At 63.3% G+C, this 20,133-nt stretch overlaps 1 protein-coding gene and 1 long non-coding RNA gene across 4 annotated transcripts in view; one reads left to right on the forward strand and one right to left on the reverse strand.

The window, feature by feature from the left end:
* Nucleotides 1-2,777, reverse strand: part of KCNG2 (potassium voltage-gated channel modifier subfamily G member 2) — a 46,725-nt gene extending 43,948 nt beyond the window's left edge. The window contains exon 1 of the mRNA XM_082699997.1: nucleotides 2,661-2,777. The gene's annotated coding sequence lies outside the window, so the exon portion shown is untranslated. The remainder of the gene's footprint in view (nucleotides 1-2,660) is intronic.
* LOC309848417 lies at nucleotides 1,865-19,310 on the forward strand. 3 transcript variants are annotated; one of them, XR_014303026.1, is made up of 4 exons: nucleotides 1,865-1,926; nucleotides 3,230-3,758; nucleotides 5,460-5,618; nucleotides 19,206-19,310. It is a non-coding gene; the product is annotated as an uncharacterized lncRNA (long non-coding RNA). The 3 variants fall into 3 exon arrangements; XR_014303027.1 differs by lacking the exon at nucleotides 19,206-19,310 and adding an exon at nucleotides 7,530-12,196; XR_014303028.1 differs by lacking the exon at nucleotides 19,206-19,310 and having other exon boundaries at nucleotides 5,460-5,862.
* The last annotated feature ends 823 nt before the right edge of the window (nucleotides 19,311-20,133 follow it).

The raw sequence follows: 20,133 nt of genomic DNA on the forward strand, positions 1-20,133 counted from the left end.
CCCGTGAGACTGCCTGTGAGTGCCCAGGCGCTCAGGGATTCAGACACACGTGGCCATGCTTCTCGGACCCCCTGCGCCCATCTCTTCTGGAAAAGCCCAGCTTCTCCGTCTTGCAGCGACACTCTCGCGGCTGGCTATCCTGCGGCGGCCTCCGGACCTGCCGGCACGCATGCACGCGCGCGCGTGCACACACACACACCCTGGTCGCGCCCCATCTGCTCCCCTTCCCTCCCACCCCCACATATCGGTGCTCGCGGCAGAAGCGGAGGACGCCCTCCCACTCTAAACCGTCCTCAGCCGGCCCTGCCCCCCAGCGCCTGAGTGAGCAGCGGGGCTTCCGGAAGAGCCGCGGAACGTGGGGCAGGAGGAGGAGGAAGAGGAAGAGGCTGCCGAATCCCCCCAAGGCCCTCAGACCCCACCTGCTTCTGCGGGGCAAACCCGGGCGTTTTCCCGTTGGCTCCCAGCCGCGGTGCTCCACATAGACTGCGGGTCGAGGCGCGTGCCCACCGCACACCGGGTACAAACTCCTCATTAGAGCTCCAACGACCCACAGCCAGCTCGTGTCCTCAGAGCATCTGCCACGCACGGGACTCGGTGCCAAGCACAGAACAGAAAATCCACACAGCCTCCTGCTTCGGAGCCGGCTGACGAGGTGCGTCGCCTTCTTTTCTTCTCATGCAAAACCACGCAATTTTTTATCTTGAATTATGAAAATCTCAAGGTATAAAAAAACTTTTGCCAAGTGGAACATATACATTGTGAAAGGAAAGGAACCAGAACACTAGATGGCACCGGCCTTGGAAAGAATCTCAAAATTGTTTTCCTAACCTGTCTCCAACTGAAATACAAATATGTCTTCTTAGCCATAGCGTATTCTTTTTTGTATGTTTGGGACTGGTACGCACAAGGGAACCACAGTAGAGGGGATTTCATCCCCCAAATGGGCCCTAATGCACCCCTCCCCCAATTCCCAGTTGAAAAGGACCGAGAGCCAGTCCATCCTTTGACTAACTGGGAATTATCGCTGAAGGAAGCCTCCGGAGGGCAGCCGAGCGCGCCGGCCTCCACCCCGCTGGCCAGCCTCTCCTCTGCTTCAGCCAGCGCGGGGTTCGGCGGGTCCTCCTGGGTTTCAGGGGTCTCGCGACTTCCTCCACTGCGCGTTTAGGCCTTGTGCACAAGGCGACCTTGGAGGGCTCACCCAATGAACCTTTCCAGCGGCTGTCCCATGTCAGGGCTGGGACCCAGCTGCTCTCCTGCGTGTGCTGGTCCCCGGAAGCCAGCCATCCGGCTCGCACCCGCAGAGTCAGAACCCATCTCACACCTGCTACTTGGTCCAGGCATTGGCCTTGAGCACACACTGGAGGAAACCATCGGTTTTTGCAGCCCAAGGAAGAGGGAGGAGAAACGGAGGCCCGGGGCAGGTAAGAAGTGCCTTCTGGAATTCTAAAGACCCAGCAGAATTCCCAGGACCCCAGCTCGGGGCTGGAGTTTCAGTCCAGGAGACAAAGGGAGTAACCGTCCCTGACCGTGGCCCCACTCCCACGGCCAGAAACCAGAAACCAGACCCTCTGGAACAAGGCAGTCTGGGAGGGGGGCTCCACCGTCACCCCCAAACCGCCAGAGCACAACCACGCGCAGGCGCAGGCAACTCCTCGGAACTCCCCTCCCCCGCCCCTGCGGGTCAGAGGGACCCCAGGCGGCTGCCCCCCGCCCCCGCGGCGCCCCCCGCCCCCGCGGCTCCCCCCCCCCCCGCCCCCTCCTGGGATCTGCTCTCCCCGCGCGGGTGTGGGAGGCCCCTGCGGCGGCTCGGACCGCTCCTGAGTTTGCAGAATTCGCGGCTGACGGCGCCGGGACCCCCTCACCGGTCAGGTCTGCGCCCCGGGGAGCCGGGGAAGGCCGGCTGGGAGGAAGGTGTATGCCTGCCAGGTGCGTGTGCAGGGGTGGGTGTGAGGGGCGGCGAGAAGCGGCGAGGAAAGGGCCCCCACGAGCCCGCACTCGCCCACGTCCCGCCCCCTTCTCACGCGAGCCGGATGCGCCCACCTAGCAAGCGGGGGCGAGCGCAGGGGGAGCCCGGGTCACCCCCCGCGGGGCGGTCGCGGCTTCGGCCCTCCCGCCCTTCCCCCCACCCGGGCTCCCGCAGACCCGACGCGGACAGACGGGTCGGAGGCAGAAGCAGGCTCGGGCCGCGGCCGCCCGGACCTCCGTGGAAGCGCACCCAGCGGCCAGGGCCCGTGCGCACCTCCCCCAGGGCGCCCGCCGGCCGGCGGGGGGCTGCGGGCGGCGTCCCGCACAGCCCCGCCCGGCGTCGGGTGGCCCCGGGCGTCCGGAGGGCGCTTCAACTGCCCCCCGCCCCCGTCTCCACGGCGAAACCGAGGAGCGACTGCGCGCGGGAGCAGCGCCGCGTCGGGACCGGCGCCTGCACCCCCCTTGCCGGGCTCCGGCCCCGGCCCCTTCGGTGTCGACACCCCTGCCCCTCGCCCCGTTCTGGCCCGGAGAGACTCCAGTGTAGACCTGTCCCCCGCGCCGCGCCCCCTTGTCCCTGCTCCTGCCGGGAACCCTCCCTTGGAGACCCTCCCTCCCCGCTGCCCGTCGCCACGGCCCCGGGTGTAGACCTCCTGCCTCTTCCGCAGGCCCCGCTTATGCCCCGCGCGCAACTTTACCTCGGGGCCCGGACTCAGGGCCGCCGCTTGGCTCGCCTGGCCGCGGCCTCCTCGGGGCGGAGCGCGGCTTCTCCGGAGCCCGCAGCCCGCGAAGTCCGGCACCGCCCCGTGCAACGCCCCCGGCCCCGCTCGGCCCCGGCGATCCGCCCGGCGGCGGTGGCGCGGCGCCCTCTCGCGCCCGGCCGTAGTCCCGGGGGCAGACACCTGGGCGCACGGCCTGCGGGCCGGGCAGGGAGCGCAGGGCTGGGTCCGCTTGGAGCGGACGCTCTGGGGCACCCCCCAGGCGCTCGCACTCCGTCCCAGACGCGCGCGCTCACACACCCGGCACTGGCTGCAGCAGCAGAGACCCGCCCCGCCATCCCTCCTAACCCACCCGAAGCAACCCTGGGGGTAAGCGGCAGAACCAGGGTCTGTCCCATTGGGCGCTGTCCTGCGAGCCCTGGGGAAAGACGCTTGGCCAGACGGGGGAGCCGCTGCCTGGCCTCACATACCTGGGACCTCTGTGTCACGGCTCTTGGATGGCCTGCGCCGCTCTGGTAAAGAGACTGTTTCATCGCTGGCATTTGCAGGAAGTGTCCCGACTTGAGCCTGAACGCGGATACCTGGGAAGGAAGGTTTCTTCTCCGTAGAAACACTCACTGGATTGGAGAAGCCTGGCCCCCCAGGTGAAAGGCCATCTCTCCCCGGGAAGGATGTCCCTGGGACTGTTCCGAGGGCGCGCGCAGTCCCCCTTAAGTTAGCAAAACCCCCTCCTGGGGCAGGTGCTGCTGGGCAGAATGGATACGGCTGCTGCCCAGACCAGGAGGCCAGGAGCTGTAACCCAGAAGCCTCCCACCAGGAGAAAACGTGTAACGTCAGTGAGCAAACGAGAAAGCCCTGGGAAAGTTCCCAGCGTGGGGCAGCTGGGAGCCCCCACCGCGGGTCATTCACAGGTGCTGTTGCGGTGGGTCCGTGGTTCTCAGACTCGGCATGACCCCTCGCGGGTCCTCCCAGGAGGACATTTCCACACTTGCTCCCAGACCCTGCACCTTTGACGGGCCTCTGGGCCGCCTGGCCGAGCCCCTCACCCCTTCTGCAGGACAGCAGAAATCTCTAGAGGTAGTTGTTTTGTTATTTTTCCTGATCCATAACTTTCAATCATTTGGTTCTTTAAAATTAGATGTCTCAGGGCGCCTGGGGGTCTCCGTCGTCAAGTCTCTGCCTTCGGTCAGGTCATGATCTCAGGGTCCTGGGATCGAGCCCCACATGGGGCTCCCTGCTCTGCGGGGAGCCTGCTTCCTCCTCTCCCACTCCCCTGGTTGTGTTCCCCCTCTCGCTGTGTCTCTCTCTGTCAGATAAACAGAATCTTTACAACGAAGCGCGCTGTCTCAGAAAGCCGAATCGTATCGTACTGGCTTGTCCCTCACCTTCAGCGGGAGGGACATCGGGCGTGGCACCGGGCGTGGCACCGTCCTGGCCAACGGAGCGGGGCTCTGCCTGGGGTTTGCTGCCGGCCAGGGCGCCGTCCGCCTGGCCTGACCGTTGGCGCAGCGCCAGCTGCCCCCCATCGAGACCAGTCCAGGTGCTTGGGAGGCGTCCGCGGAGTCTCTGTCGAAAGCCTTTGGGAAATGTGGTAGAAGGAACCAGGCATCTCAGCGGTGCCGGGCGGGCTCTGTGCGAACTTCGGGGGAACTGAGCTCACGGAGTGATTTTCCGTCTCGTGCCCCTGTGTCACGTGTGTTCCCGGCGTCAGAACCTCCCATTGTTTTTCTGTGTTTCTGTTTGTTGTTGAAATCACTGCAAGGCCGCAGCGTGAGGGGCTCCTGCTGGTGTCTTGGCCTCCGGCAGCCACGTGGCCTCGAGTCCCAGCACTGCTGCCATTGTGCTCATGGTGGTCCACAGGGGCGGGCTCCCAGGGGCGGGCGGAAGCAGATGGACCCTACCATCCCGCAGCCTCTCTGCGGCTTCTTTCTTTTAAAATTCATTTGAGAGAGAGAGAGAGAGCGCGTGTAAGCAGGGGGAGAGGCAGGAGGGAGGGAGAAGGAGGCTCCCTGCGGAGCTGGGAGCCCGATGCGGGGCTCAATCCCAGGACCTGAGATCATGACCTGAGCCGAAGGCAGAGGCCCAACCATCTGAGCCCCCCAGGCTCAGCCCCCGTCTGCTGCTTTTCCTAAATAGCGTTCAGTTCGCATCCTGGCTAACACATTCGTATTTGTGTGTAGCTTCTGTCTTGGAAAAGGAGCAAATATTTACAAAACATATGTATCTATATTACATGCTCATTGTAGAAAATCAGAAAACTTTCTGGGAAAAATGCAAAGGGGAAAATAAATCCTGTGATTTTCCCAACTGTGCCATCCAGAACCTATCACTGCTCTCGTTCGAGAACCTGACGTTTGTACCAAGCATTTTGCTCTCTTTTGATGTAAAAATATTTTTTTGTTAGTTTATATTCAAAAACAGCACCGTAACGTATGCTGGATTGTCACTCCTTAACAAGAAATGAAACAATGTTTTCCAGGCACCAAGGCCAATTAAAAAAAAATTTTTTTTTTAATTTTTAAGAGATTTTAGTTATTTATTTGACAGAGAGAGAACAAGAAGGGGGAGCAGCAGAGGGGGAAGCAGGCTCCCCACTGAGCAGGGAGCCCGATGCGGGACTCGATTCCGGGACCCTGGGATCATGACCTGAGCCAAGGGCAGATGCTTCACTGACTGAGCCCCCCAGGCGTCCCTCTGTTATTTTAAATAGTGGCATAGAGTCCCCTCTGGAGGCTAGTACTGAACCTTAACCAAAACTCTCTTATTTGACATTTACAGCTTCTCCCGTGTTTCGCTCATGTGAGACCATCACGGCCATGAGCGTCTCTGCAGGCGCATCTCGACCACGGCGGTGCTGCTGAGTCCGGACCCCTGAGCTCTCAGGCGGGTCCTGGTGGTGGACGGAACTGATCACTCATTTCCTTGAAGGAGCAGAAGGTCTGTGCGCGTACTTGCTGATCTCTGTCTTGGCAGAAGGGAAGCCCCCTGAGCCGGGCACCGTTTGTTCTCGCCTTCTGGGTCCTTGGCTCCGGGCCGGGCCCTGGGTGTGTTCGCGCAGGCGGTGTGGTGGTGCGCGGCGAGGAAGCCGGCGGTCACTCCTGCAGACGGACGTCTGGTGCCGTCCTCACACGTCTGGTGCCATCCTCACTGACACCGTCGAGGAGTCAATTTACAGAGATTTATAATTTCATGAGTTTTCATTTCTTGGCTGCTTTTCGAACCAAGAGAGGATACAGTCCTTCCTTTTGTTTTTTATTTTGTTTTTGTTTTTTTGGTTCTGGCCACAGCTTCCTTGGGGTAGGATTCCGACTCCAGATGACTCACCCATTTAAAGTGTGCGATTCCGTGGTTTTTAGGGTGCTCCCAGGGGCGTGCTGCCACCACTGTGGTCGGCTCAGGCTGTTCCCCTCTTGGCCACCCCGGCCGGGCAGCAGGGAGTGCCGGCCCCTGTGTTCCCCGCCTGGCCCGTGGGTCCCTGGCGGCTGGAACTCGGTCGTGCCCCCACAGCCCTGGCCTGCCCCAGCTCCCCCATCTTGCGACCCCGGCTGACCCCGGCTGACTCTTCGCTCCTTGTTCTCTGCTTTCGTGACAGAGGACGCGGCCTCGGACGCCTGCCCCCCTCCGAGACGTGGGCCCCCCGCGGCTTCACTCAGCTGCGACCGGAAACACTTCTCTGTCTGCACTTCTGTCCTGAGTGCAGCGTTTCTGGGTCCAGCCGTCTTGCGGTTGCTGAAACCCTGGAGGGCGAGCGCGGCTCCGGCTGCGTCAGCTTCTCTCTCGTCGGCTCGTCCCTCCCGCGTTTGAAGGATCAAGCGTCCTGCCTGCCTTTGAGCTTTCTCAGATTTTCTCCTTTGTTCGTTACTTTTCATCCCAAAGTCCCGGCTCCCCATTTCTGTTACCTTAATCTGAGCTCCAGATGGGAATCCGTCTCCTGAGCTGTGGACGCACTTACCTCGCGGTGGTCCTGACGGAGCAGCGACCGCGCCGTTCCCTCCTCCCTGTGGTTCGGGGAGAGAACAGCAGGAAACGTGCGATTGCAGTTTTGTCCGTTTGGCCAGATATGTGGGCGCCGGCGAAGGCACCCACAGGGGCTCGTGGCCAGGCTTAGCCGTCAGCTCCCGCTCCACTCTGGACAAGCGGGGAATTGCACGCACTGCCCTGTGTCCGCCGGCGGTTGGGACCAGGTCCTTCCCTCTGGGCCGGCTGTGCGGTGGCGGCTCCCTGGCTGGATGCTCTCAGGGTCCGTGTACTTGTGGGCGACTCACACGCCGCTCCCCAGAGTTGCTCCGACGGTGACGCAGTGTTCCCAGCCCGGAGAGCGCAGCGCGGTTCCTTCAGGGCCGTCTCCCAGCATTGACTTTCCACATACCTGCTCAGCATTGGAGTTCACTGGCCCTGCCTTGCGGAAGTAGCTCACGGTCGATGTGATCACACTTGAAACTGCTTGGATCACTCCGTCCTGAGTACTATGCTGGACAGGGTTTTGCGTGACTGGGACTTGCTTTTTTTCCCAGAATTCTATGGCATTACTGACGTTCTGCAGAGAAATTACTTGTCTGTGAAGAGAGCAGAGCCCTCCGCCCTTCGGTCGCCTCCGTCTAGCTCAGCAAGGACTTGTTCAGGCATCAGAGAAACGGCTCCATGGCCCAGGGACATCAGACCCCGCGCTGCCCTCCGGGGGTCAGGAACTGCGCGGATGCACGCCCTGAGCAAACCCACAGGGTGGACGGGCTGAACCCGTGGCGGGCCCATGGGGGAAAGGGCTCTGTGGAGACGGGGGCGGGGGGTGGCTGCTGCCTCACGGTTGCGTGTGCCCACCCCCAACTTCAATCGCCGCAGAGAGCACAGGTCCTGGAGGCCGGAGCCGGTACCGCGACCAAGGGAGACAGAGAGAAAGCGCCGGTCGTCTCCCCCAGCACGACCACCCGATAGAACCGACAGCTGTCCTGGGACTCGCAGGAAGCATGCGGCGGCGCTTCCCAGCCTGTGCGCCGCGTAGCTGCCGTCCTCAGGAACCCCCGAGCCCCCGCAGTCGCACGATGACAGGAACTTCCCTGGAGAGGACAGCCGCGCGGAGGCGGCCCAGGGAGTGGGCACGGCTATGGCACATGCAGACAACCCTGCTGGCCCCATGGCCACGGCTCCCCACGTCCCGTGGCAGGAAGGGGCAGACGGAGCTGTCCACAAGGTGCCTCGAGCAGAGGGGCGCCTGCTGTCCGCACCCTGCTGGGGTCACCAGCTTCCGAGAGAAAACCCCGGAGCCCAGCTTCTTCTGCGTCCCGATGCTTTGTGTGTGCAGGGGCCGCCGTCAGTCACCTCCCTAGGCTGGCGACCAGAGAGCGGCCCTCACAGACCCCCTCCTGGCTCAGATCAAAGGTCCGTCCTGGCCAGAGTCCACACACCCTCTGTGGTCTGGCTGTGCTGCTCTTCTGGAAAAGTGGGCCCCTCCCTTCCAGATAAAGAGAAGACCGTGGCTGCTGCGGACGTGTGGAGCCCTTAGACTTCTAAGGTGGAGTCGCCTTTCTGCTCGAAGTTTCCCTGAGCTCATGTTCAGCCTCACGCCCTGGCTTGCACATAACTCGCACAAACTCCTCCCGGCTGCGTCCAGGGGCCGGCCGAGGCTGGGTCTGCGGCCCCGTGACCACACCAGCCACGTGGCTGCAGGGCGCCCACGAAAGCCCTGCATGGCTGCGGGCTTCACCCTCCACACGCTGGCTCCTAGGGTTTGCTAACGAGGAGCATGGTGTCCCCACGGCACTGACGACCCTGCTGCCGGGCCGCCGCTGGCCTCTGCCATGGGGAGTGTGTGCTGCCGTCAGGCTCGCGGGGGCACGGGCGGGGGCAGGCCCTGTCCCGGCATATGGACACATGCAAGGAGGTAGCTTGTGTCATGCCTCCTACAAGCCCAGAAGGCATCTGGCCTGGCCCATCTGGAATATCGGGCACACAATGAGGCCCCTGGACAAGGCAGCATTGGGACCTCCCTGCACGTCCATGGTGGCTGCCAGCAGGGTGACAGGAGAGCTCTGGGAGGGTCACCCCCCGGGCTCTGTGGGGGGAGCGCTGTGAGTCAGGCTGGGGCTGGATGTATCCTGCCCTGGGTTCGCAGCCGGAGATCTCTGCTCACGTGGTCCGGGTGCCCGACAGCCCTCCTGGGGGGTCTGGTCGGATTTGCTGCCCGTGGGGGTGCGAGGCCTGGGGGTGCCTCTGCGGCGTCCACGGTCTGTGCCGTGCGTCGCTGTCCTGTTGCTGGAATTCCGAGAGCTGTGGTCCGCGTCTGCGTCTGGTCCTGCAGCCCACGCTCTGATCTGGTCTGGGGGAGAGCAGATGCGCAGACAGAGCCGCCTGTGCCTGGACGCCGCCGAGAGCCACAGAACACGTGTGTCCCCATGCTCACCCCAGGGCACAGCGGCCCTGCCTTGTGTGCTAGGACTCCGGGCCCTTCACGCCTGCCACCTGACGTGTTTTAACCTGGAGTGGTTCACGTGTGTCTGTGGCGTGTGTGCACATGGCTGAGGCGTGTGTGTGCGCGTGTGCATACGTGCGTCTGTGCAGGCCTGTGAGTCTGGTCCCGCGTCCCACCTGTGCTGGAGGGCAGGTGCCCGTGTCGCCCACAGAGCCTGGAACAGCATCTTGCCTGTGGCGGGCCCTGCCTTATATCCGTTATGTTTGTTCAAAGAGCAAAGACGATGCTTCCTGTGGGAACGCGTAGGGCTCCTCTGGCTCAGGGTCAGAGGTCTGAGGAACTGTCTGGAAGGCTTGCCCCGGGTAGAGCTCGGAAGGAGCAAAGGACAGACGGACGGATGGCGGAGGCCCCTACTTCTAGGGCCTTTGAAGACCGTGGGTGGCCTCCTGGCTGAGGCGTGGGGACGGCACTGAGCCAGAGGGAACCGTCCTGCGAGCTTCGCTCACGGGCGAGAACAGCCGCTGTGCTTGGGGCTCAGAGCCACTGTCCTTCAGCACCGTCGTCCAAGTTTTCTGAAGGGAAGAGTCATTTTACAGTTCGGTAGCAACTGGTCACGTTTCCTGCATTTGAAACAACTGATCAGAAAACATTTGAAACCAGGTGCAGGGAAGGGAGGTCCCTGCTGGCCAAAGGGGTCAACTGAAACATTTTCTTCCATTTCGGAACGGCCCCGTGGGCGGTCACCTTGCACCCTGGGAAGGAAGGAGAGTCAGGAGTCGCCTTCCCCACGTCACACCCTGAGGAGCCTCTGAGGGCTTGGCCAGCGGTGTCTGGTCTCTGGCGGCAGTGACGGGGCTGGCGGTGTGAGGGTCGGAGAACCGGGGTCCACGCGGACTCACGTGTCCATACAGGCTTCGGCAGAAACACGGCAAGCATGACGGCAGAGGTGGATGGAGACGGTCTGCATCCAGGGCTCCTTGTGGCGTCGGGCGCTGGGAGCCCGGCGTGCGCGGCCTGGGGCCTGGGGTTGGCGGGCGCGGCCCTCGGTGCACTCCAACCGCGGGAGGGTGTCCCGGTGAGGCGGGTCGCTGCGTTCCCGGAGTTCGGCCGAATAGCGAGTGTCCTTTGATGGCGCGTCCGGGGCCACAGACGTCCTCTCTGTCTGCCGGCCGGGGCTCCTGCGGCCAAGGAGGGACCCCATCCTCTAGCGCCTGCGGTGGGGGCTGTGCCTTTGTTTCGGGCTGGAGATCAGGACCGTCTCTGCCCGCCAGAGAAGCCGAGTTATTCCCCTCTCAGAGCAGATGGGCCTTCAGTGCAGGTGTCTGCTCGCTTCCCCGAGGGTCCCTCCGCGGCAGCTCCCGGCCCCGCTGGTCTGCGCAAGGCTGACGGCGGCCGCGCGTGCAGCGTCGCTCGGGAAGAATGGCGTCCAGCCCCCAGCCCGGAGGGAGCGCCCCATGGGCCGTGGACGCTGTCCTTCCCTCGTCCTGTGAGAACATGTGAGGCGGCTCCGTCCCGAGGGACCAGACGGAACCGAACCGGCAGACGCCTGACAACTCTGCAGGCTCCCTCGCAAGGGGAGGGCTCACCGGAACCGCACGTCACCTCTCCTTGCAAGGGGCGCGCCTTCTCAGGGCCCCCGACATCCTGGTCGGGCCGTCTCCGTGGGTCGCGGATCGGGGTGGGCGAGTTCAGGCGCTGGACTGTGGACGGAAGCATGTCGCCCACAGGGAACCCCCAGACGGCCCGGACGCGCGGAGAGTAGCCTGCGCACGCGTCCGCGAGGCATCCTTGGGACACGGGGACAGTAAAGGGTGAGGTGACCCGGTGCCTCGTGTTAAAGTCTCTCACACGTGCTCCCGCTTGGGCCCCGCGCTTTTTGCTTCTCCGTATTCCCTGGAAAGAACGCGTGCGACTTTCACCACAGCAGCAGGTGGGATGCGAGAGCCCCCCACGCCCGCTCTGCTCTCAGCCGCGGGAGGAGCGTCGCGCTGCCCTCCCCTCCGACCCGCGCGACCTGCTCCTCTGCCAAGGCAGGTTTTGCGCCGGAGAGACTTGGAGTTTTTCAGGCCGTGCGGTCAGACGCGGAGGCTGTGAAGTGCTGTTCCCAACCAGAGGACGACTGGACAGTAAAGTTCAGCAGGAGAAACCCCTAATTTATTACAAAAGGAAGGAGAGAAAAGTAATTTGGACACGTTCCATTCCAGATCAGAGGGAAGGGGCTGTAGGGTTCGAAGACACTCCGCGCTCCTCCAGGGCCAGCCAAGGGGCCGTTCTGCTGCGTGGACGCACTTTGCCTCCTTCACGGAAACCCGCAGGCGTCGTGGCCGTGGAGCCGCCAGGACTCGGGCTCGGCCTGAGAAATGTCCTCCAGTTGGCTTCACCTTCGGAAGGCTCAGCCCCGTAACGTACTTGCTCAGGCCACGGCTCGGCCCCCGCGGGCCTGAGTGTAGGGTTTCGGCGAAGTCCTGGGTCCGTTTCTGTCCTTCTGCGTCTTGGCCCCACTGTCCTCTCCGGTCGTTCTCAGCCGGCGGCGCACGTGGACAGAGGCCCTGAGGCCGGAGTCGTTCTAAGGATCCGCCGTCTCCTTTCTGTCCCAGAATAATGCCACTGTGTCCAGAGGCTCAACTCCCTGGCGGGTCGGGCTGGGATGGTGGGGCCCGTGCAGGACGGACAGAGCTCAGGACAGCCCGCACCGTGACCTCTCAGCCGCGGCTCCCTCAGCGTTTGGGCGGTCATTTCTCGGGGTGGGGGGCTGTCCTGGGCCCCACGGGATGCTCAGGAGCACCCCAGCTGCCCCCATACATAACCAAGACTGTCCAGACATGGCCGGACGTCCCCATGGAGGTGGTAGAGACACCACGTGAGCGTCATGGTGTTATCTGACGTCCACACCCCAGATCCTCGTAGAATAAAGAAAATCATGTATTTTAGAGCTGAAATGAGGTTCTCCCACTTAGACTTTACTCTCAGACGTCCTCTGGTGCTGTTGCCATGGGAGGAGGGGTGTTTAGTAATGCGGCGAGTACAGTTTGGCGGAACCGAGCGCCAGACCCCGGCTTGTTGTGCTTGCTCGAGGCCGACTGTTCGTCGCAGCGGGGGACGGCGTGACCCTGGCAACAGGCACGGGACAGAACCGTGCACCAGTGTGCTGCTGAGTCAGGAACGGCCCCTCCCCACCGACAAGGCAGCCCCTAGTCCTGGCCGGTGACCCCCCATCGTCCCCTAAAGCCCCGAGATGGGAATCGCAGGGGTAAACGTGGACGGCGAAAACCCGGCCCGTCTTCCCCGAGTCCCGGAGAATTCAAGCTCCATCAGTGATTTCGCACAAGCTCTGCCTGCCCGTGCGTCACCCGCCTTGGGCTGGTGCTGGACCCGGCCGAGTCCTCGCTCTCGTGCGGCCGGAGCTGAGCCGGCGTCTGAAGTCGGGGCAGCCTTCGCCGAGGCTCCGGTCAGAGAAGGCGCCTGTCAGAGCAGAAGCCAGCCGAGCTGTCCCAGGGAAGACCCGCTCAGCCAGCAGCGTGTACAGTGACTGCGGGAATCCGGTGCGGCCCGTGCGGGTCTGTTTGGCGCACACGGTGGCCGGCCAGCTCACCGGGGGCGTCCGCGTTTCGTGCGGGGTCGGCCAGTTGGGTCCTCCACAGACACCCCCATTTTAGGCAGGGTTTCCTTCCCACACACCCCGAACGCTGCTGAATCACCTGCTTCCTGCACTTACAAGACGCGTCCTGCCAGGTAGGGGCTGGGCCCCGTGACGCAGCGTCTCATCAGGGAGGAGCTTCTGCTCTCACGGGGGAGACGCACCCGCAGACAGGTAGCGGAGGTGATGGGACAGGCGGCGGTGTGACCGTGCTGGCGGTGTGGCCCCCGTGACATGCCCCCTTCACTACGTACTCTCACTGGTTCGGGGCCTCTTTCCTCCCAGTGGCCGGCGCCTGTCACCCCCAGTCCCGTGGAGATGGTGCTTGGCAGCAGCACAGAGGTCTCTGGAGGGAGGAAGGAATGGCCTTGAGCTCCCTAAGAAGCGGGGCAGCGCCTGCGCCCCCAAACACGTTTATTTGGGCCAGGCAGGGGCGGGGAGGGAGTGAGTTCTGCTCTCCGCTGAGCGCTGAGCGCTCTCTCCTGACGCAGGACTCGCCTCCTCTCCCTGGTCCTCCTTCCGCCTGACTTGCTGACTCTGCTCTGACCCGTTTTCTAGATGGACCTGGTGCTCCGCAGCACGTCTTTCTGACGACCCCTGGTGACTTCCTATGGTGGTGTCACCCTGAGTCTTTAGCATGTACAGACTCCCTTCTCCCACTCTGCACCCGTTTGCCAGGTGACCGTGGGCCAAGGAGGGGAGGTTTTCAAGCAGGGAGTCCTTTCTGCGCCTGTCCCTCCGGTGTCCCAGCAGCTTGAGGGAGTCTGAGGGTGTGGGTCTTCCCTGGCCTTAAGTCCTTGTTGGATGCTGAATTTGGACCTATGTGGCTGAAAAACATGGAGCACAGAAAACAAAGCAAACCAAAAACTGCTGATTCCTTGGGGCAGCTCTAGGATGCAGAGTTGCTAGAACGTTCTGAACTGGGAGCTGGTCCTGCGGGCAGCCGGGGAGCCTTGCTGAGCACATAGGAACTCGGGTCGCCGCGCAAGGACCTGTCTGGCAGGGATGGCACCAGGGGACCCCTGCTGGGTCAGGAGTCCAGCTCTGCACTTGGCCACAGCTCCCCGGTGGTGCTGGACAGGCCCTGAGCCTTGGGTCAAGATGGCCCGGCAGCCGGCATGCTGTGCGGGGCACTTGTTCCCACGGCAACACCCCCGCTCCAGGTGGGGGGACTCAGGCCGTTGAGACAGGTGGAGACCCGGGCTGGAAGTAGGGGTGCGGGGAGCGGGGTGCCTGCCCCGTCCGTTGCCGGCAGCTGCACCACCTGGCTGTCTTGGGGCCACATCAGGGGAAACAGGACTGTGTTTTGAAAGGAGACTTTGGGGAGAGTGTTGTTCCGTTCAGACGGCCCCGAACATCTCGTCTGTCTGCTCCTTTCCCCCCGGCGGGGAGGCCTCAGGGGACACCCTCCCCGCCCCCTGCCGGGCATCACCAGCAGGTTCAGCAGCTGCCGGAGGGCCTGCCCCACATTCGGGGTCTGCAGCACCCACGGGGCCCCCCATGGCGTACAGGGGACAGGCCCTAGCTGATTCCGTCCCTCAGTCGACACGCAGGTCTGGAAACATTATTTAGGAAACCGTCATGGCATTGAGGAGACTTGAAGGGCAGAGGCCCGGAATTCGAATAGTTTCCAGGCTCACTTAGTTCCTGTGTTTGCTGAGGAAGGACTGGAAAGTCTCCATTTCTCAACACCTACGGGCCAGAGATGACCAAAACCAGACATTGAGAGACGCCGCACTGTTCCCAGGCAGGTGCGGCGCGGGCTGGAAGGCGTCCGCTAGGACGTCCCCCAGACACACTCCCCGAACGCCTGACAGCCAGAGCAGGTGGAAGGAACGCCACGTGCCGCTAGCTTTAAGTTTTCCTTGTTTCTCAAAACAACAAACAAAAATCCAAACCCCCAATACCTGTTTTCTTTTTCTCGTTTTGAACTCTGGCCAAGTTATGAAACTGGAAATTAGGATTTTAGAAGGAAAAGCGGCAGCCCACTGGTTGGAGACTGATCCCAGGTCTTGGGGAGAATGAGTGTCGTCGCAGAGCGTGAGCAGAGGGAGAGGTCCCTTGTTGGAGCTCGACACGTCTTCCCGATAGAGCGCTGTGTGTTCCAGAACTCCCAGAGTCACGGCCTTCGTGACCACAGCGGCTGTGCCACGGGAGGCCACACGCCCTGATGAGACCCAGAGCCTAGTGGCAGGGGTGTCTGGGGGGGGGGCGCGTCCTTTGTGCCCCCAGGGACCCCTCAAGGGCCCTCCACTCTCAGGGATGGGACGTCCATTCATCAGGAACAGAAGTACCTGAGCCAGGGCACGTGGGTGGCCGTGCTGCTCAGTCTGTCCCCGGGACGGCTGGATGCGGGTCCTCACCTCCCCCTGTGGACCAGGCCCATCTCAGCCTGGCCAGAAGGCAGCCGCTGCGAGCTGTGGCCTTGCCCAGGAAAGGTCGGTGTGCGACCAGACAAGGGTTTGTGGGCCCTAGGGCTGCGGCTGAAGAGGCAGTGGCCAGCACGGAGCCCAGCCGGAGGAGCGCGCCGGAGATGGTCGCTTCCTTGGTGGACGGAGGCTGGGAGCAGCTCTGGTTTACAGTACATGCTGCGCGGTGTTCAGTGGGGTCGGCTGGCTCGGTTCTGAGACCCGGGATGCTGGCCACTGCACTGCTGGCCACTGCACGAACGCCGGGCAGGCACCCGCGGGGCCGTGTGCTGTGCAAACCGGTTCCAGGAGGGCAGCAGGATTCAGACCCAGTCGCAGCTGGCCCCAGGTTGTGGCAGCGGGCCCATGCCCCCCTTCATCCCCCGCCTCCCCGAGGCAACAGCGGGGTTTGGGGCTGAAGCACCAGAGGTGTCCTGTCAGTGGGGCTGGGGGGCCAATGTGGGGGGTGCAGCCAAAGCCACTGTTTGCACGGGGTCGCCTCATCCTGGCGGCACTTCGTGTGTGTGCTGGTGAGTGTTCGGAGACAGCTGAGAACCCGTGTAAGAGGAGACGCAGGACGGGTGCCGGGGGGCAGGGGAGGGCCAGTGAGGTGAACCAGGTGGGGGGGCCCGTGAGACGGAACCAGCAGGTGGCGGTAGCTCGGGGCCACGGGCCTCCGGCACCCAAGGGTTGTACGGCTCCCAGGGCGCCCGCCTGTGGGGAGTGCCAGGCCTGCGGGGCTGCGGGGACCACACTGCGTCACAGGACCCCAGGTGACCCGTCCGAGAGCAGCCTGCGCTGCGGCCCCTGAAGTCTGCCCTCTGGACAGTGACCTGGTTCTGTAAGAGCAGGCGGGACCTCAGGGCCGCAGGGAGCCGGCGGTGTGTGTTGGCCATGGCCAGAGCAGGCAGCAGGGCCGTGTGCACCGGGAAGCTGGGCTCACCCACCGTCTCTGCAGGGCGGGCGCGTCCACGCAGCAGGGTCCCAGGGCCGCGGCCTGCGCCCGAGCAAGGCGGTCGTTACCCATCTGGTTAGAAACTGACTTTCGGATGCTTGTTCCCACTTTCATCATCTCTGTTCTCGAGGTCGTCAGCCTGGGGACTGGCCCCAGGTCGGGGCATGCACGAGCCCAGAAGACTTGCTACCAGCTCCCAGCCCGTGGCCGTGCGTTTTCCTGCAAAGACTGCCTCTGGGAGTGTGGTCCCGCCCAGGGACGGGCTGCAGCAGTGACCATGATGACGCACTGACCCCAGAGCTGTGTTTCTGGAAGGGGGAGTGTGGCTGGGTGCCCTGTGGGCAGATGGTCAGCCGTTAGCAGCACAGCCCCCCGGCCCCCAGGCACTGCCCAGTTTCTGGGTGAAGTGTTCACAAGCGACCACGTTAAATGAAACAGAACTTTCCAGAAAAATGTCAGGAGCTGACAGGTTCACCGGGCAGGTGGCTGGGCAGCTCCCAGGCTGCAGAGCCCCAAGCCGATCGGCTGGCCGGACCTTCCTCCCGAAGGACCCCCCGTGAGAGCTGCAGTCCAGGGCTCTCTGCAGAGTGGTCCGCCCGCCCTCCCCGCTGAGCCCTGACACAGCGTGCCCCTCCTGTGGGTTCCGCGGAGCTCCTGCCCTGGCGCACAATGTTAGCATGAAAAACCACGGACCTTCAGGGGCTGCCAAGGGTCGTCAAGGGGCTGGGGACGAGAGCCGTGGGGACGTCGTGAATCCCTAACACCGTTCTGGGACAGCACCGGCTCCACGGCTCTCGTAAACCCACTGGGTCTGGCGCGAGAGCAGGTCGCGGAGCCCTTCCAGCGGGCTGAGGGCCGGTGCCCAGGGGCACACGCTCCAGCCTCGGACAGGCCGGCCCGGGTCACTGCCGCGTCCAGGGAGCACAGAGCAGGGTCCCTTTGAGCACGAAGGCTCTGAGTTATGCCCGAGGTCTGTCGCTGGTGATGCTGACCTTGTGGGGCGAGAGGTGCCCCCCGAGGTCAGAATGATTGTTACCAAGTCCTGGAGGAGGAACCCAGACGAGGCTCAACTACTCCAGCCTTGGGCCCCACTGTGTCCGGCGTGGGCGCGGCAGGGATGGCCAGTGGCCGAGGGTGGTGGGGAGTGCCCGAACCCTGCTCTGTCCCAGGCTGAGCCACTGTGGGAAGAAGCCTATGGGTAGGAGCCCAGTTTCTCTGAGCCTTAGCTCATGGTCTCGTGGGGCTCACGGGGGGCCCTGGCTCCAGGGCTGGGGTGCAGGGTGGGACGCCCCTCTGAGGGGCCTGGAGCCGTGTGTCTCCTGACGGCTCGCCTTCCCGAGAGCGTCACTGGGTCAAATGATCCCGTTCCCAAACAGAACCGCACACAGATGGCGTCACGGTGTCCCCGTGTGCTGCCGCCCCCCACCCCTGAGCATGCACTTTACTCGGGGCTGAGCGCGCCCGCTAAAGGGACACGTCCGAGAAATGCCATCGGTTACAGGGAACAGAGCGGCTCTGGTCCCACTTCCTGTCTGTCCTTGAGCACAGCCACGGGCGGGAGTTCCCAGGACACAGCTCGCTGGGCAAAACCCCGCCTCGGTGTGTCAGGACTCCAGGCGCGCGGAACCAGATGGAGCTCGGAGCTTCTGGTTTGCGGACGCCTTCTCTTTGTCATCCCGTGTGGCCTTATGTCATGACCTTCCTGAGCCCCTGATCCAACACCACTAGCACTGCTACTTCGTCCACTTCCCGGACACGCACACTCAGGCACGATCGGTGCAAGCCCTATTGTCCCCGTCACGCAGCCACAGCGGGCGAGCTGGGAGCGGACCCTCTTCTCATCCAGGCAGCTCTGACTGCTCACGTAGGCCAGTGCACTCTGGGGCAGGGCACCCACACCCCAGAGAGGTGACCAGAAGTGGGTTGCTCAGCCCAGGATGTGGGGTCTTGTCCCCCTCCCCTGCCCCCAGGAAAGGTCTTCACAGGCATGAGGGGCAGACTCACGGGATGGGGAGGAGACGTCTGGTCCGTTCCTGCTCGCTCTGGCGCAGAGATCTGGGGGAGGACAGGGACACGGCCCCCCAGGCAGCCACGTGCTGAGGACAGAGCTCTGTCTCACTTCCAGGGAGACCTCGGGGCTTAACTTCCCAGAGACGAGGTGAAGACGAAACCGACTTCATCAGCAAGCTGGCGCCCTAGAAACGGCTCTGGACAGCATCAGATGTCCTCTTCCTATAGGGAGGTGGTTTAATTAAACAACATCTCCTAAAAGCATCTGAAAGCAACAGCAGTGTTGACTCAGACTGTCCGGGCCCCGTGAGGAAGGGCAGCTCCGCCTGGGACCCAGGAAGGAGTCCCGAAACGGCCGCCTGGAAACCTCCCTCCACAGGACCTCAGTGCTGCGGGGAGGGTCCCCCGGTGCTGGGGGTTGCTGACCTCGGGACACCCGTGGGGCCTGCATGGGAGCCCCCAGGGCTGGGGGTGCAGCTCCAGGCCACCCACAGGCACAGCACCTTGGCCAGAGAGGGGCTCTGTGGTGGGAGGTGCGCGGAGGAAATGGAGTCTGAGTCTTCCAGGCAGGAGAGCAGGAGAGAGACACGGGGAGCAGGAGTCTGCCCGGTCTCGGGGACAGCAGCAGCCGGAGGGCCGGGTGACTGGCTGACACGGACCGGGGGTCATCAGGCTGCACGCGTGGAGTTCATCCCCAGAGAGTGAGCTCTGTGGTTTGTGACCCTTTGGCCCCAGGAGGGCGCCCAGGAATCCAGACTCCCACACGCAAAAACCCTACCAGGCAAGGACAGTGGGTCACGCCTTCACTTACATCTTCTTCAGCCTCTGTTGAGCCCCTGCCGTAGGCACCAACTGCTCTAGGTCCAGAAAACGCAGGGTGCACCGGCCGGGCATTTCAGCCTAACTGGGCACACCCCCGAGGAGTGATGGGGAGTGGCCGTGTCGGACGCCGGACCCACGGGGGCCGGGAGCTCCGGCGCGATCAGAATGCGTCTTCCCAGGGAGGAAGGGGGGTTTCGAACGGCTTCTTCCGGTCTCTGGACAGGACTTGACTTCTGTCTTCCGGTCTCTGGACTTAACTTCTGTTCTCTTCTTCCCTCTTTCAAAGGTTCTGATTCTCCAGAGAATCGAGCTTCTTAAAGAACGTGCCCGTTAGTGCCGTTGGCGGACCCGTGCTCCAGATGCCGGGACTTCACGGCCCCCGACTGGCCAACGGCGCCTTCCAGCCTCCGGCGTTTCATGCGGAACGTTCCGGTAAGACTTGTGCTCAGGCCACCGAGGTCACCAGGCGGCTTTTCAGGGAGCGTGGATGTCCTGGGTTGCTTTCTTCACTGCCAAAAAATCCATTTTTAGAAACCAGTTCCAATAGCAGTAACAGAACCACTGCCGGGGCTCCTCTTGGCCAAGGCCCTCGGAAGCCGGCCGGGGGGTGGCGGCTGCACTCCGGATGCTGTGGGTGAAGACGGGCCTGTCCGCGGCTCCCTCGGCGGCCTCGTGGCCCTTGTTGGCTCCTGCCCCAAGAGGCAGCTGCGGCCCTCCCACAGGTGCTTGGGGACGGGCATCTGGGGCCCAGGACCAGCACCTCACCCTCAACTAAGGCGGACGTCAGGGACTGGATCGCCAGTGTGTCCCTCTGGGGACGGTGGCACCTCCATGTGCTGGTGCCCTGGTTACACGGTGACCATCCACATGGCCAGCAAGGGCTTGTCTTTGCGAATGGGCAGACGTATCCCCGGGCAAAGGAGCTTCCGAGAGAGGCCTTGGGGTCTGTTTTCTAAACCCCAGTGTTTCTGGTAGCATGCGTTCTCGAGTGCTGGTGACCCTGCCTGGGCTGCGTCCCCGGGGAGGCGGGCACAGCTGGCCCATGCTGAGTGGCTGGTGCCAGCCGAGCTCTCTGGTGACCAGGACGTGCCATCCACATGCACAAGAACAGTCCCATCCACGGAAGGGCAGGATGTGAAAGTCCGTCCATCCGGTGTGGGAACTGGTCCCCAGAGACCATCTGAGAAGGCTGGTGGCCCAGCAGGGCTCGTGGG

Source organism: Mustela nivalis, assembly GCF_964662115.1.
Source record: "Mustela nivalis genome assembly, chromosome: 14".
Lineage (NCBI taxonomy): Eukaryota > Metazoa > Chordata > Mammalia > Carnivora > Mustelidae > Mustela > Mustela nivalis.